The 11,400-nt window shown below is 37.6% G+C and overlaps 1 long non-coding RNA gene across 1 annotated transcript; it reads right to left on the bottom strand.

Annotated features, from left to right (window-relative positions):
- Positions 1-545: 545 nt before the first annotated feature.
- LOC103100757 (uncharacterized) lies at positions 546-7,784 on the bottom strand. Its single transcript, XR_471757.3, has 3 exons — positions 7,547-7,784; positions 5,305-5,646; positions 546-2,229 (listed from the first exon to the last, which is right to left on the bottom strand). It is a non-coding gene; the product is annotated as an uncharacterized LOC103100757 (long non-coding RNA).
- Between the last annotated feature and the right edge of the window lie 3,616 nt (positions 7,785-11,400).

Genomic DNA, 11,400 nt, shown 5'->3' with positions numbered 1-11,400 from the left:
GGGATTTTTAGTTTTGGTTCTCACCACCTAAGCCCTCTCAGTTCCATGTGGAAGGTTGGGGGGAGTTCTCTTGGTTTCTCTAGCTTTTACTTTCCCTTTGCTTTGAGTTGAATTTAATAATTGAATATTAATTTTAAAATTCACATATCTTTGGTCTGGATTATTGTCTTAGAGATGAACTGGAGGCAGGTGTTCATGTACTCTTTAATAATCTGTCATGTCATAATTATTTATATATCTTTCTTATTTCCTTCAATTAGGTTTTTAAAATTAAATTTTATTTTCAATCAATATTTTCCCCCTCCTGCCTCCCACCTTTGCATAAAAAAGAAAGGAAAAAAGATCATTTTGAACAAATATGCATGGTCATGGAAAACAAATTCACATATTCACGTAAAAAAGTGTCATTCTGCATATTTAATCCATCATTTTTCTGTTTGGAAGTGGGTAGCATACTTCATGATTAGTTCTCTAGAAACATGATCCTTGTGCTGATCAGAGTTCTTACATTTTCTCCACAAGAGTATAAGATCCTTGAGGCCAAGTATTGTGCCATACTCATAGTTTATTCCTTTTAATGCCCCACATAATGCTGCATAAGTAGTAAGTACATCATAAATGTTTGTTGTATTGAACAGGGCATCAGCATTTTACATCTTTCATTGCATATGTTGCATGAAATTATATTTCCAATGTTTATTTATGGATTTAAAAATGAGACCATACAGTTGAATTTAAGTTTAAAATGATAGTAATTTTGAATATATCATAACACACTCCAAATGATATCTGATTAATGAAGCTCTGATAAATAGGAGAATGGTGTGGAATGAACGGATAGCAATCCAGTTTCAGAGTAAGGAATACCTAGGTCTGGGTTCAAATTGTGCCTCTCACCCATGGCTATTTGACCCTGGGAAAATTACTGAATCTCTTTGTGCCTCCAGACTCTAAGGTGCCGAGTTGCAGAACAGTTGCTGCACTTCATTGGCAGAAGTATTTCTTCAACAAGAATTGCCTTTACCAAGAAAATAACAATAACCTCAGGAGACAGAGATAGAGATAGAGAAACAGAGACAGAGCCCGAGAGAGACACAGGAAGAGAACAATTGAGCATGGGAGCACTAACCTGGACCACTAACCAGAAACATGATGATGGGGAAGTCACATACCATCTTTGAATCTCCATTTCCTCATCTGTATAATTAAAGACTTGGATTCTTTCCAGTTTTAAGGTTCTAGTTTTAAAATTCTATTTCATTCAATTTAACAAATTAATCAATCAGTAAATCAACCAACAAGCATTTATTAAGCACATAGACTTTGTAAGAACCTGTACTAGGTACTGAGACAAAGTCAAGAGAAAAAAAAAAAGACAAAAGTTACCCCCCCCCCTCCAGGGACATACAGTTTTTTCAATAATTTGAAGACCTTAATCTTTGATTCCTATGTTGAAAATTACTCATTGTTATAGCAAGATCATGTCACTGAGAACATGCAAAACTAATAAATAGTCTATGTATGTTTTACTAAATGTATGTTGAATGCATCAGTAAGAATTAATGATGAACAGTAATCATTCTAAATCTCCACACTTTTTAATCTAGATTACTGGCTGTGTTTTCCTGAATATTTGCTTTAGCTCCACTTTCTGGAATACTTCATACTTGATGCTTCAGCTGGAATCTTTTTCACATTCTGCTGTTTTAGCCATCAGTATAGTCAATGATCAACTGTACCAATGAGAAGCTGACAAATAATCAATCTGAACAATGAGATTAAGTGAAATTTTGCTGTATGAAGGATGGAAAATGTATAGATTAGGAAACTAATCTGTAAGAAGTTGTTAGAGTGTCCCAGTAGGAAAGTTCTTTGAAGTCCAGATGGTGGTCTATGAGGACTGTTGTATGGAAATCTCACAATTATTTTGTCAAGAATCTGATAATGAAATGTTTAGAAATGAAGAAAACTTAAATGCAATTCTTCACCAATTTTTGAGGTCCATCTTTTCTGTCCCAACATATAATCCTACGGTGAAAAGTTAACATGGGCTTGGATCACCACTGACTGTCTGAAGAACTTTTGCCATTAAAACACTTATCTTCTGATAGATTATGTGGAACTAAGGCCATTGGTACAGAAATCTGCAGATGAGATGGTCAGCTACTCACAGAGAGATTGTTGAATAATTTCAATATGGAAATATTCCAAAGATAATTTATTGTACACCTGTGCAAACATAAATAGAAGAGATTACTGTTTTGATAACCCTGAGGCATATCACTGCCACTGCCCTGAAATTGAGTCCTGTTAAAGACTAGATAGGGCCTTAGATAGTTTTGCACCTTGAAATTGTACCTTTACCTAGCTAGGCAGACAGATGTCCTGGGGTTAGTGTTCAAATCCTACTTCAGATGAATTATTAACTATGAACCTGGGCAAGTTGCTTAATCTTTGGTTCAGTTTCCTCAAATGTAAAATGGGCATAATTACGACATCTATCTTGCAGGGTTGTTGTGAGGATCAAATGAGATCACAAAAATGATTATCAAATGAAATAAAATTGGTAAGAAGTGCTTAGCACAGTGTCTGGAATGTAGTAGGCTGTATAGAAATGCTTAATTTCTTTTCTCTCTTCTTTCCTTTCCCTTTAGTTGCATCTAACCTCTGCATATGTCAAATCCCATTGATTTGACCTGTTCTATGATTGCTTTTGACCTGTTGAACTACTTCTTTGAACTGGTCTCTTTGCTTTGAGAAAAGGAATGTTTTCTCCATTTCTGTTGGAAGGGATCTGGTTCATAATAACAGCTTTGATTTGGGGGTTATTACTTGGCCTGTCTGTCAGCACTATAGAATCATAGTCAAGAGAACATCAGAGCCAGAAGGAGCTTCTCATATCTGAGAGTACAGAGTACTTTATCTCATTATGGTGGAAAGGTGAATGAAACCCAAGTCATAAGGTTCTTGAACTCAGGTCCCCTCCTGGCTAAGGATTTAAACAATGAATGAGATTATGCTTGTTGCTCTCTTCTGCTCTTGTCTAGGTCCCAGGTGCTCTACCCAACCTTCTTCTTAGTCCTCAATGCCAATTTTCTTTCTGGTATATAGAACCTCTTGGTGGTAATGAGTTTTTCCATACTTAGCAAGTCTGGTTATTAAATAGTAGATTCAGTCTGGCCACCTGGATACTGCTGCTGTAGTTAATCCCTAATTAATTAATTAATTAATTAATCCTAATCCCTCAGGTCCTGGCAATCACTATTACCCTTTAGAAAAAAAAGAAATATATCCAAGAGAAAAAGATTCCCCCCACATCACAAAAAACCAGGGAGAAATAAGAAAGAGAAAACAATTCATGTTGATGAATGGTAGAATTCTGTTAAGTATAATTTTTTTTGCAGGTTCCATATGGTCATGAGATCCTTTGTAACTTATGTGCTCCTAATAATATAAATTAAATTTATTAATAAAATTACATTTTATTTAAATCCTGAGTTAGAATGGCATAGTCAATTCTAAAACTGTAAATTTCTTAGAAGATCCCAAATATGAATCTATAGAGATAGCTCCTTCCTGGAAACTTCTAACACCAATGCCATAAATAGTTCTGTTAAAAAAATAAGGAACAATAACTATTAAATCCTTTATTCTGAGCAGAGAATCACTTTGGTATAGTGGATAAGGTCAGAAAACAGTGGGTTCAAGTTCAGTCTTTGATACATATTAATTGTGTAATTTGTAGGCAAGTCACTTAAACTCTCAGTGCCATAGCACAACTCTCTTAAGGCTAACTTGTAGAACAGTCAAAAATGTGAAATGTGCCTTGGTAGAGGGAGTTTCTTTACTAGTTCTATATACTAATGGACCAAAAAAAATGGGTGAAGGCCTTTTCCTAGGATGTGCTGGAAAAAAGCTACTATTCTTGAATTTTAGTCAAATTTGTCCTGCTCAATTGCTTCTCTTATCTTAGACAGAAAATAATTTTTTTCCCTGCTTATATGTTATAGTAATCAAGAGGCACAAGATGGAGAAATTCCACAGGAGAGATAAAACAAAATAATATATCATCTCCATTAGTATTTTTAGAATCACTGAGCAAAGCTGTCAATGTCAATATTAGCACATGCCCTTGAAGATTTGCCTTCATCACTATTCTCTCTCTAGAGTCACTGGTCAACAGTAAGCCAACATCTCTTTATTGGGTTATTGAAACGACATTCCCACCTTGGCTTGGTACCACAAACCAGACATTTTTTTCATTGAGACATTAAATGCCTTCTATTGATCTAATTACTTTTCTGACCCTCCTTGAAATTGATTACATTTTTTATTCAAGGGAGAATAATTATCTATTCAAGAGACACAGAGGACTCTGAAGTGAACCAGGGTATATATTTTACAGAACGAACTTGTATTTTTCATGACACATGTGGGATCATCGTGTTTCATGCTGCCACAAGATTAAGTAATACTCTGATTCTTACTATTTGGGGAATAGTCCCAAGACTATACAATAATAAAATATTGTCTTATTTGCTCAGTATTATCAGAGAACAAAATATTGTAGATTAGGGAATGTTCCAATGAACTGAAACCCATCTCTCTGAAGAGCCAAAGCTTGCTTTAAATTTTAATTGTTTTCATTGGGAATCTTTCTAAAATGCACCTCATACTTCCTGCTTCAGTAAAGAGTACCCAGAACATAACAAACTTTTCTTGATGACTCAGGATTATCACAAGGAATAATAAATAATACATTATTCTGTAATACAGTTAATGTCCCCAGGGGCTATTGAGATTGTGGGGCTCCTGTTTTAAATGCTGACACTTTCTTGTACTTTCCTAAACAGTGTTTGTTCTGTCTTCTGTCCCAGTATCAGTGGTCCCCGTGATCGATTTCAGCAACATTCCCTCATTTACCAACTTCACTGCTTCTAATTCATTGTCACTTAAAACCAAAAGAGAAGATAGGCTGAAAAATCAGATAACTAAACAATTGAGTCAGTAACCTTAGTTTCATACTTGGCATCAGAAACTCTTACATAACTTGAAGGAACCCAGCAGAATATGGCGAATTTCTCTCCTTTCTGGATCATAAGAGATTTGGGAAACTCTTATATTAGACTTCCCAATAGGTCATGGCCAAACGCTATCTGCAACGCCACATTTCTTAAAAATAAGAAAAAAGTTTTTTGTCAGGTTGAAGAAAGCAGACTAGAACTCACCATACTTTATACATAGAAAGGGTCTTTATGGTGTTCATTAAATTTAGAATAAAAAATTAAAAAAAATAGAACTCACCATTGAACTTTTAGAAAATGAACATTCTTGCCGGTGAATAACTTCTTTGACAGAGCCACGTAGAGTCTTGTCACATAGTTACATTCTAGGCTATATGGTCAGTTGTTGCTAAAGATGCTGCCCTTTAGGACTTCCCCAGTGGATGGCTCTTCTTGTAGTTCTGGACAGCTCTGAGCAGTGGCACTACTTGCTGATGTAGCTACAGTTAGCTGCAATTTAATGCAGTTTTTAGCAAGTGGCATTGACATGACTTCCTCTGGCCATTCTGCAAAATGGTTGCTCTCCAAGTGGCACTAATCCTTTGACATAGAAAATCCCTCCTCTGCCATTGGCGCCATATTGCTAGGAGGGAGAGAGAGAGAGAGAGAGAGAGAGAGATTCCTTAGAAGGGGACATGATTTTCCTTCTTTCACAACTCTACACCAATGCCAGACAAGGGATCTCTGCTCTGACATTTTGCCCCTATTGCTTTGGTTCCTGATGGCCTTTGGCCTTACAGAAATTGTCTAAAGAACAGGGACACAAGACTGCTTTCTTTTCTAACTGGATCTTAGCGCCTTATAAAAGTCTAGCTGTGTAATGCTCTTTTACAGAGACACTTCAGCCTTCTCCTCCTCCTTTTATTATTCATTATATTAGGAATAATTATTAAAATAGAGAGCATTTATCTAGTTCTTTAAGGCTTGCCACCTGATTTATATATATATATATATATTGTCTCATTTGATCCTCAGAATATCACTGTAATATTGGTGCTGTTATTATTCTTATTTCACATATAAGAGAATCTAAGGCTTTACACACTGTACCACCTACCTTTTCCTACCTTAGTGAATGAGCCTCGGTACTGTAGGGGTTACCTAAACACCCTTATATATTTGTATTTAATTCTAAACTTATTGAGTCTTCCTAAGGGTCACAGGATGAAGTTATTTAAATTATCCAGGCTCCAACTTGCCACATTTCTAGCAATAGGGAGGAAGAGGAAAACTGTATAGTTTCTGTCATAAAAACAGAAAAATTTTGTCATCATAAATATTCAAAGTCTATGTGAGCATAATTGCAGTTTTTCTTCTAAGGACAAAGGTTCATGGGCTTTGTGACAACTCTTTCCTTCCCTGCTGAAAGGCCTGTTAAGTTTTCCATGACCACAGCTGTAGTCCAATTGGTTAAAGTTCTCATCATTCTGATTTAACCAAAGAACATCAAGATGTTATTTTATATTTTGGGGGGGTATTTTTCATCTTGAGATCTTGAGAAGTGTCCAAATTTCCTATCCTCATTTATTAGGTTAAAATTCAGAAAAGAGGGAATTTATGTCAAGTTTGAAGTAATGCTGTGTCTTAAAGATTATTTTTAAACTTCCCGTTATTAATAAATATAATTGAAGAAAATATAAACCCATCCTTGTAACTTTAGTGTATCCTCCTAAAATCCCAGCATTTGATTTAGTTAGAATTCATATCTGTATGGGAGTAAAAACACCGATGAAAAGCAACTGCCTGATTACAGGGGTGGAGGTGATAGGACTGAGGAGAGACTCTAAATGAACACTCTAATGCAAATACCAACAACATGGAAATGGGTTAGAAACAGGAACACATGTGATAACCAGTGGAATCGTGCATTGGCTATGGGAGAGGAAAGGGTGGTGGGAGGGAGGGAGGAGGAAAAGAAAATGATCTTTGTTTCCAGTGAATAATGTTCGGGAATGACCAAATAAAATAATGTTAAAAAAAAAAAAAGAATTCATATCTGTGAAATGTAAATAACACATTTCTTCTGTCTTCTAGTTAGCCATGACTATTCCTCAGTTCCTGCTGGCTGTCTTGGTCACTGCCAACCAGGGGGTGCTATTCACTCAACGATGACAGCCTTTCTTTGGCTGGATGGTTGAAGTTATTTTGCTCAATAAACCAAACAGATTCTGGTGGATATCAGCTGTTTCTTCTTGAGTCCATCAGACGTCGTCCTCATTTCCTTTGCTGCCAGTACACACATCAGAAAGAGATGATGTGTTATCCTGTTAGGCAGGGCAATGAATTAGAAGAGAACACCAAATGCTACATTTTCTGGCAATAAACCATTGTAGCTTGGATTCTGGGACCCCTCTGAAAGGTTAGATTGATGGGGAGCTCTATCACTCATCCTGGAAAAGAGCATTACTAAAGAGAAATAATCAAAAGAAGTGAAAAAATCCTGGCATTTTTTATCTGCAATGAAGGCAGTTAGTCCCCTTTACCTGAATGGTGTGTAATTTAGGTCTCTACTTGGACAGATCTTGGACTCTCAGAACCTTGGAGGCTTGAAATGTAGGGCTTCTTCGCTTGCCCCAGTCAACAGTCCTTATCTAGGACCTCGTGTTCTCTCTGTGTTGGGTAGAGGCAGAGGGGGCCTCTGAAAATGTGCTTTTGCATGGGATACTGAGCATTTCTGAAGAGGGTGGACGTGCCTCAGGCCACTGGGCATGACTGTGCTCTCTGTGCATGCATTCCAAAGTGGGGGTGGGACAGAGAACAGACCAGAGAGTTTTACTGGCCTTATGTCCAGTGGAGTTTGTCCTTTGCTTTTCCTGGGGACTACACTGTGCAAACAGACTTTGTATGGAGTGGAGACTACCTCAGGATAGGCACAATTGTGAATGAGAAGATGCTTGCCTTCTGCCACCTTACATTTCCCTTTTGGCATGTTTTTCTTTCTTTTGGTGCCCCTTAATCTCACCCTTCTTCAGAGTCTAAGACCTTTATGCTGTTTTCCTGGACAGACTATTCTTTGGATATTTCATGAATTTAACTCCCTGGTTAGGGGCCCACCTAAGCAGGGTAATGAAATCAGCTCCTTGTCAGCTCAAAGTGCTATCACCACCTGGAGAGGAGGAAGCGGGGTGCAAGTAAGACAGAAAAGCCAGCCTACCACATTGATCTATTAGTGTCTATAGAGCATGAAGAACCAAGAGCCTGATACTTGGGAAGGAACTGGCTACCAGGAAATGAATCTTGCAGGTCCTGGAGTCCATCTTAAAGAAGTCACACTAAAATAAATGTTACTGACTCAACCATTGGAACAATTCTGAGTCCCCAAAGTTTTTCCTTTTATTTCAGATTACTGTTGATGTGCCCTAGAAGTCACTGGCTATCCTTCATCCCTCTGTCTCTTTTCTCATTAAAACAACTTTGTGCAGAGGCCTATTTTCTTGTGGACTTTTTTAGGGGGTTAGAGAGAATTTGTTCCATCCAATTCATTCATTGACCATGGATGGTCAATCTTGTAGTAGAATTTGACCAGAAGCAATGAGTCACAGAAATACTAAAAATGTTTATCTGTACTTATATGGGTGCTTATTGCTTCTTTCATATCTGGACATTTTATGTTTGGAAAGGAGAAGAAAAGAAATTTATGTGAGTGAAAAAGATGGTAGTAGAAGAGATTTTTTTTTTAAATTTATTCCCTACTGTCATAGAACTGGCTATTATGTCAGTGCATGAGATCAGTCCTGCTTCTGTTCAGTCATTTTTTGGAATAGACTCCTTGAAATAAATTGACTTAGCCCTTTCTTTTGCCTGGGTATTGCAGGAATAAGGGAGGTATACTTGGGAATATCTATTTGCAAACACAGAGGAACTAAGACTCTAACTTCTAATCATACCTTCTCTGGGGAATAGCAGGATTTTGCACAAATCCCTCTACAATTCTACTGGGATTTATCGGTACTCACAGACTTGGTAATAGATTTTGTTAAAAAAATAAGGCAAATAAATTTTGAAGAACATTTATGGTCCATTTTTACTGGCCCACCGTTATTTTAGCTACCCCAAAATCTTTGCTTTTTAAAGTCCCAAACTAAAAAAAAAATAAACAAAAACAGTTGATTTACTCTTGGCTCCTTTATCTCCCTGACTCATAGTTCTCCTATTTTCATTCTAGTTGTTGAAGAAAGCCACTCTACTCAAACTTTAGAGGATAGGATGGAGCTTGAGCTTAAGAAGGTGCTGACAGCACTTCTATTCTTTTTACATGCAGAAGCAACTGAGTTAGGACCTACTTATGATCATCATTATTGGATCAGAATTGTGATTTAATTGGTGAAGGGAACTCCGAGTGAAGAAACTCCGTTTACCAATGCAATTTTGATAACTTTTCTGTCATTTAAACTCTTATAGAGTTGTCCAGTGGGCTCTGGAGGGGTTGTGACTTTCCCAGAGTCACATAGCAACTGTATTTGAGTTAGGTCTTGAACCCAGGTTTTTCTGATACTGAGACCAGTTTTCTATAAAAAGAGTAATTACTTAAATCAGATAGTATGCTTCCTTAAATAGAGTACTTCAGGTGAACTTCCTCCATTCTACTACCTGCTCAAGCAGGTGCCTGCCCAGGAGTTAGCTTGTGCTTTCCTGGGGGGGTGGTATAGTCTCCTCTCTAGTGCTATGTTGGGGTCTTTCCCTGAATGGGACCTTGTATTTCCCTTCCACCCCAACCCTGCCTCATACTTACACCAAAAAATGGTGCCATACTCCATGTATGTTTTGGTTAATTTAATTAATGGATTAGAATTACTGGTGATAGCTTGGGAGCAGTTAGTCTACATTTCACAAGATTGTTCCAGCAGATGAAGTTGAGAAATTCTAGCCTAGATGATGAACAATTCTAAAAAAAGTCTTGGAAATCAGGTTATATTTTCTAATAGAGATTCTATGGGGAAAATGACATATTTCTTGAATTTACTCCCTGGTTAGTGACCTACCTGAGCAGGGTAATGAAGTCAGCTCTTTGTCAGGTCAAAGTGTAGATGAGGAAACTGGGTGTAAGTAAACCAGAAAAACCTTTTTTTAAGCGTTGATTTTGTTTAATAATATCTGTGCCATGTTATTATGACGGAATGTAAGTTCATCTTAAACATCAGAATCCCAGAAGTGCAACAGAGCATTACTTAAACATGTAACATTTGGGTAAGGAGAATTCTCAGACATTTGTTTGCTCATATTGTGATAAACAATTATTTTATTATAGCATTGCTCTCTATAGCCAAGTGTTGTCACATAAATTTTTAGATAGTCAATTTTTTCAATAAAACCCTAATGACTTTTTAAGTATAGCAAAATAACCACCATAATCTGTGGTTTGCTTTTGTACATAGAAAGTCTATAGCTTTCTGTTTTAAAATCTAACACAAGAGATAAGAAAACTGAAGGTATTTATGGGAGATTATTTGCAGGACTTTATATATCCCTAATCTCATATCACTGTTTCACATCCAATCAATCAGCAGGTGTTTATTGAGTGGTTGCTGTGTGTCCTACTTCCTCTCAGACCTTGATCATCAATCATTCTCCCCGTCAGAGGGTGAAGATCCTGGGAAAGACACAATAGCTGTGTATCCCTGGGAGGGCAGAGAGCTGCCAGCTAGTCTCTTGGCCCATTTTAGCAGGTCAAGAAGTAACCTCAGGGCTGTTGTCCTATGGTGAGGGAAGGAATTGCACGTGGAAAGTTAGTAGCTTGGTTGAGCCTGGTTGAAGAGTTTGAATGGCTTAAAGGGCATTTTATGTAGTTCTTCAGAGTTTATGTATCATGGGAGGGAGGGAGAGAGAGAGAGAGAGAAACAGAGAGAGAGACGGACAGACAGGCAGACAGACAGACAATAAGAGACAGAGGCAGACAGAGATACAGACAGAGAGACAGAGAGAGAGAGACAGAGAAAAACACAGAGGGAGACAGAGGCATAGAGAGAAAGAGACAGAGGGAGACAGAGGCAGACAGAGAGACAGAGAGACAGAGAGAGAGACAGAGAGAGACAGAGGGAAACAGAGGCAGAGAGAGAAAGAGACAGAGGGAGACAGAGGCAGACAGAGAGACAGAGAGAGAGACAGAGAGAGACAGAGGGAGACAGAGGCAGAGAGAGAAAGAGACAGAGAAAGAGATAGGGGGAGACAGAGAAAGAGAAAAACAGAGGGAGACAGAGAGAGACAGAGACAGAAGGAGACAGAGACAGAGAGACAAAGAGAATGAGACTGATAGCACAAGGTAACCTAAGCCAAAGGGTATAAATAGATTTAAATGATTTGGTTCATTATTTGCTTTCCTTGGCATATCTTGTATAAA

This window comes from Monodelphis domestica, chromosome 8, assembly GCF_027887165.1.
Source record: "Monodelphis domestica isolate mMonDom1 chromosome 8, mMonDom1.pri, whole genome shotgun sequence".
Taxonomy (NCBI): Eukaryota; Metazoa; Chordata; class Mammalia; order Didelphimorphia; family Didelphidae; genus Monodelphis; species Monodelphis domestica.
Note: the sequence above shows the minus strand (reverse complement) of the source record. Positions and strands in the feature narration are given on the sequence as shown.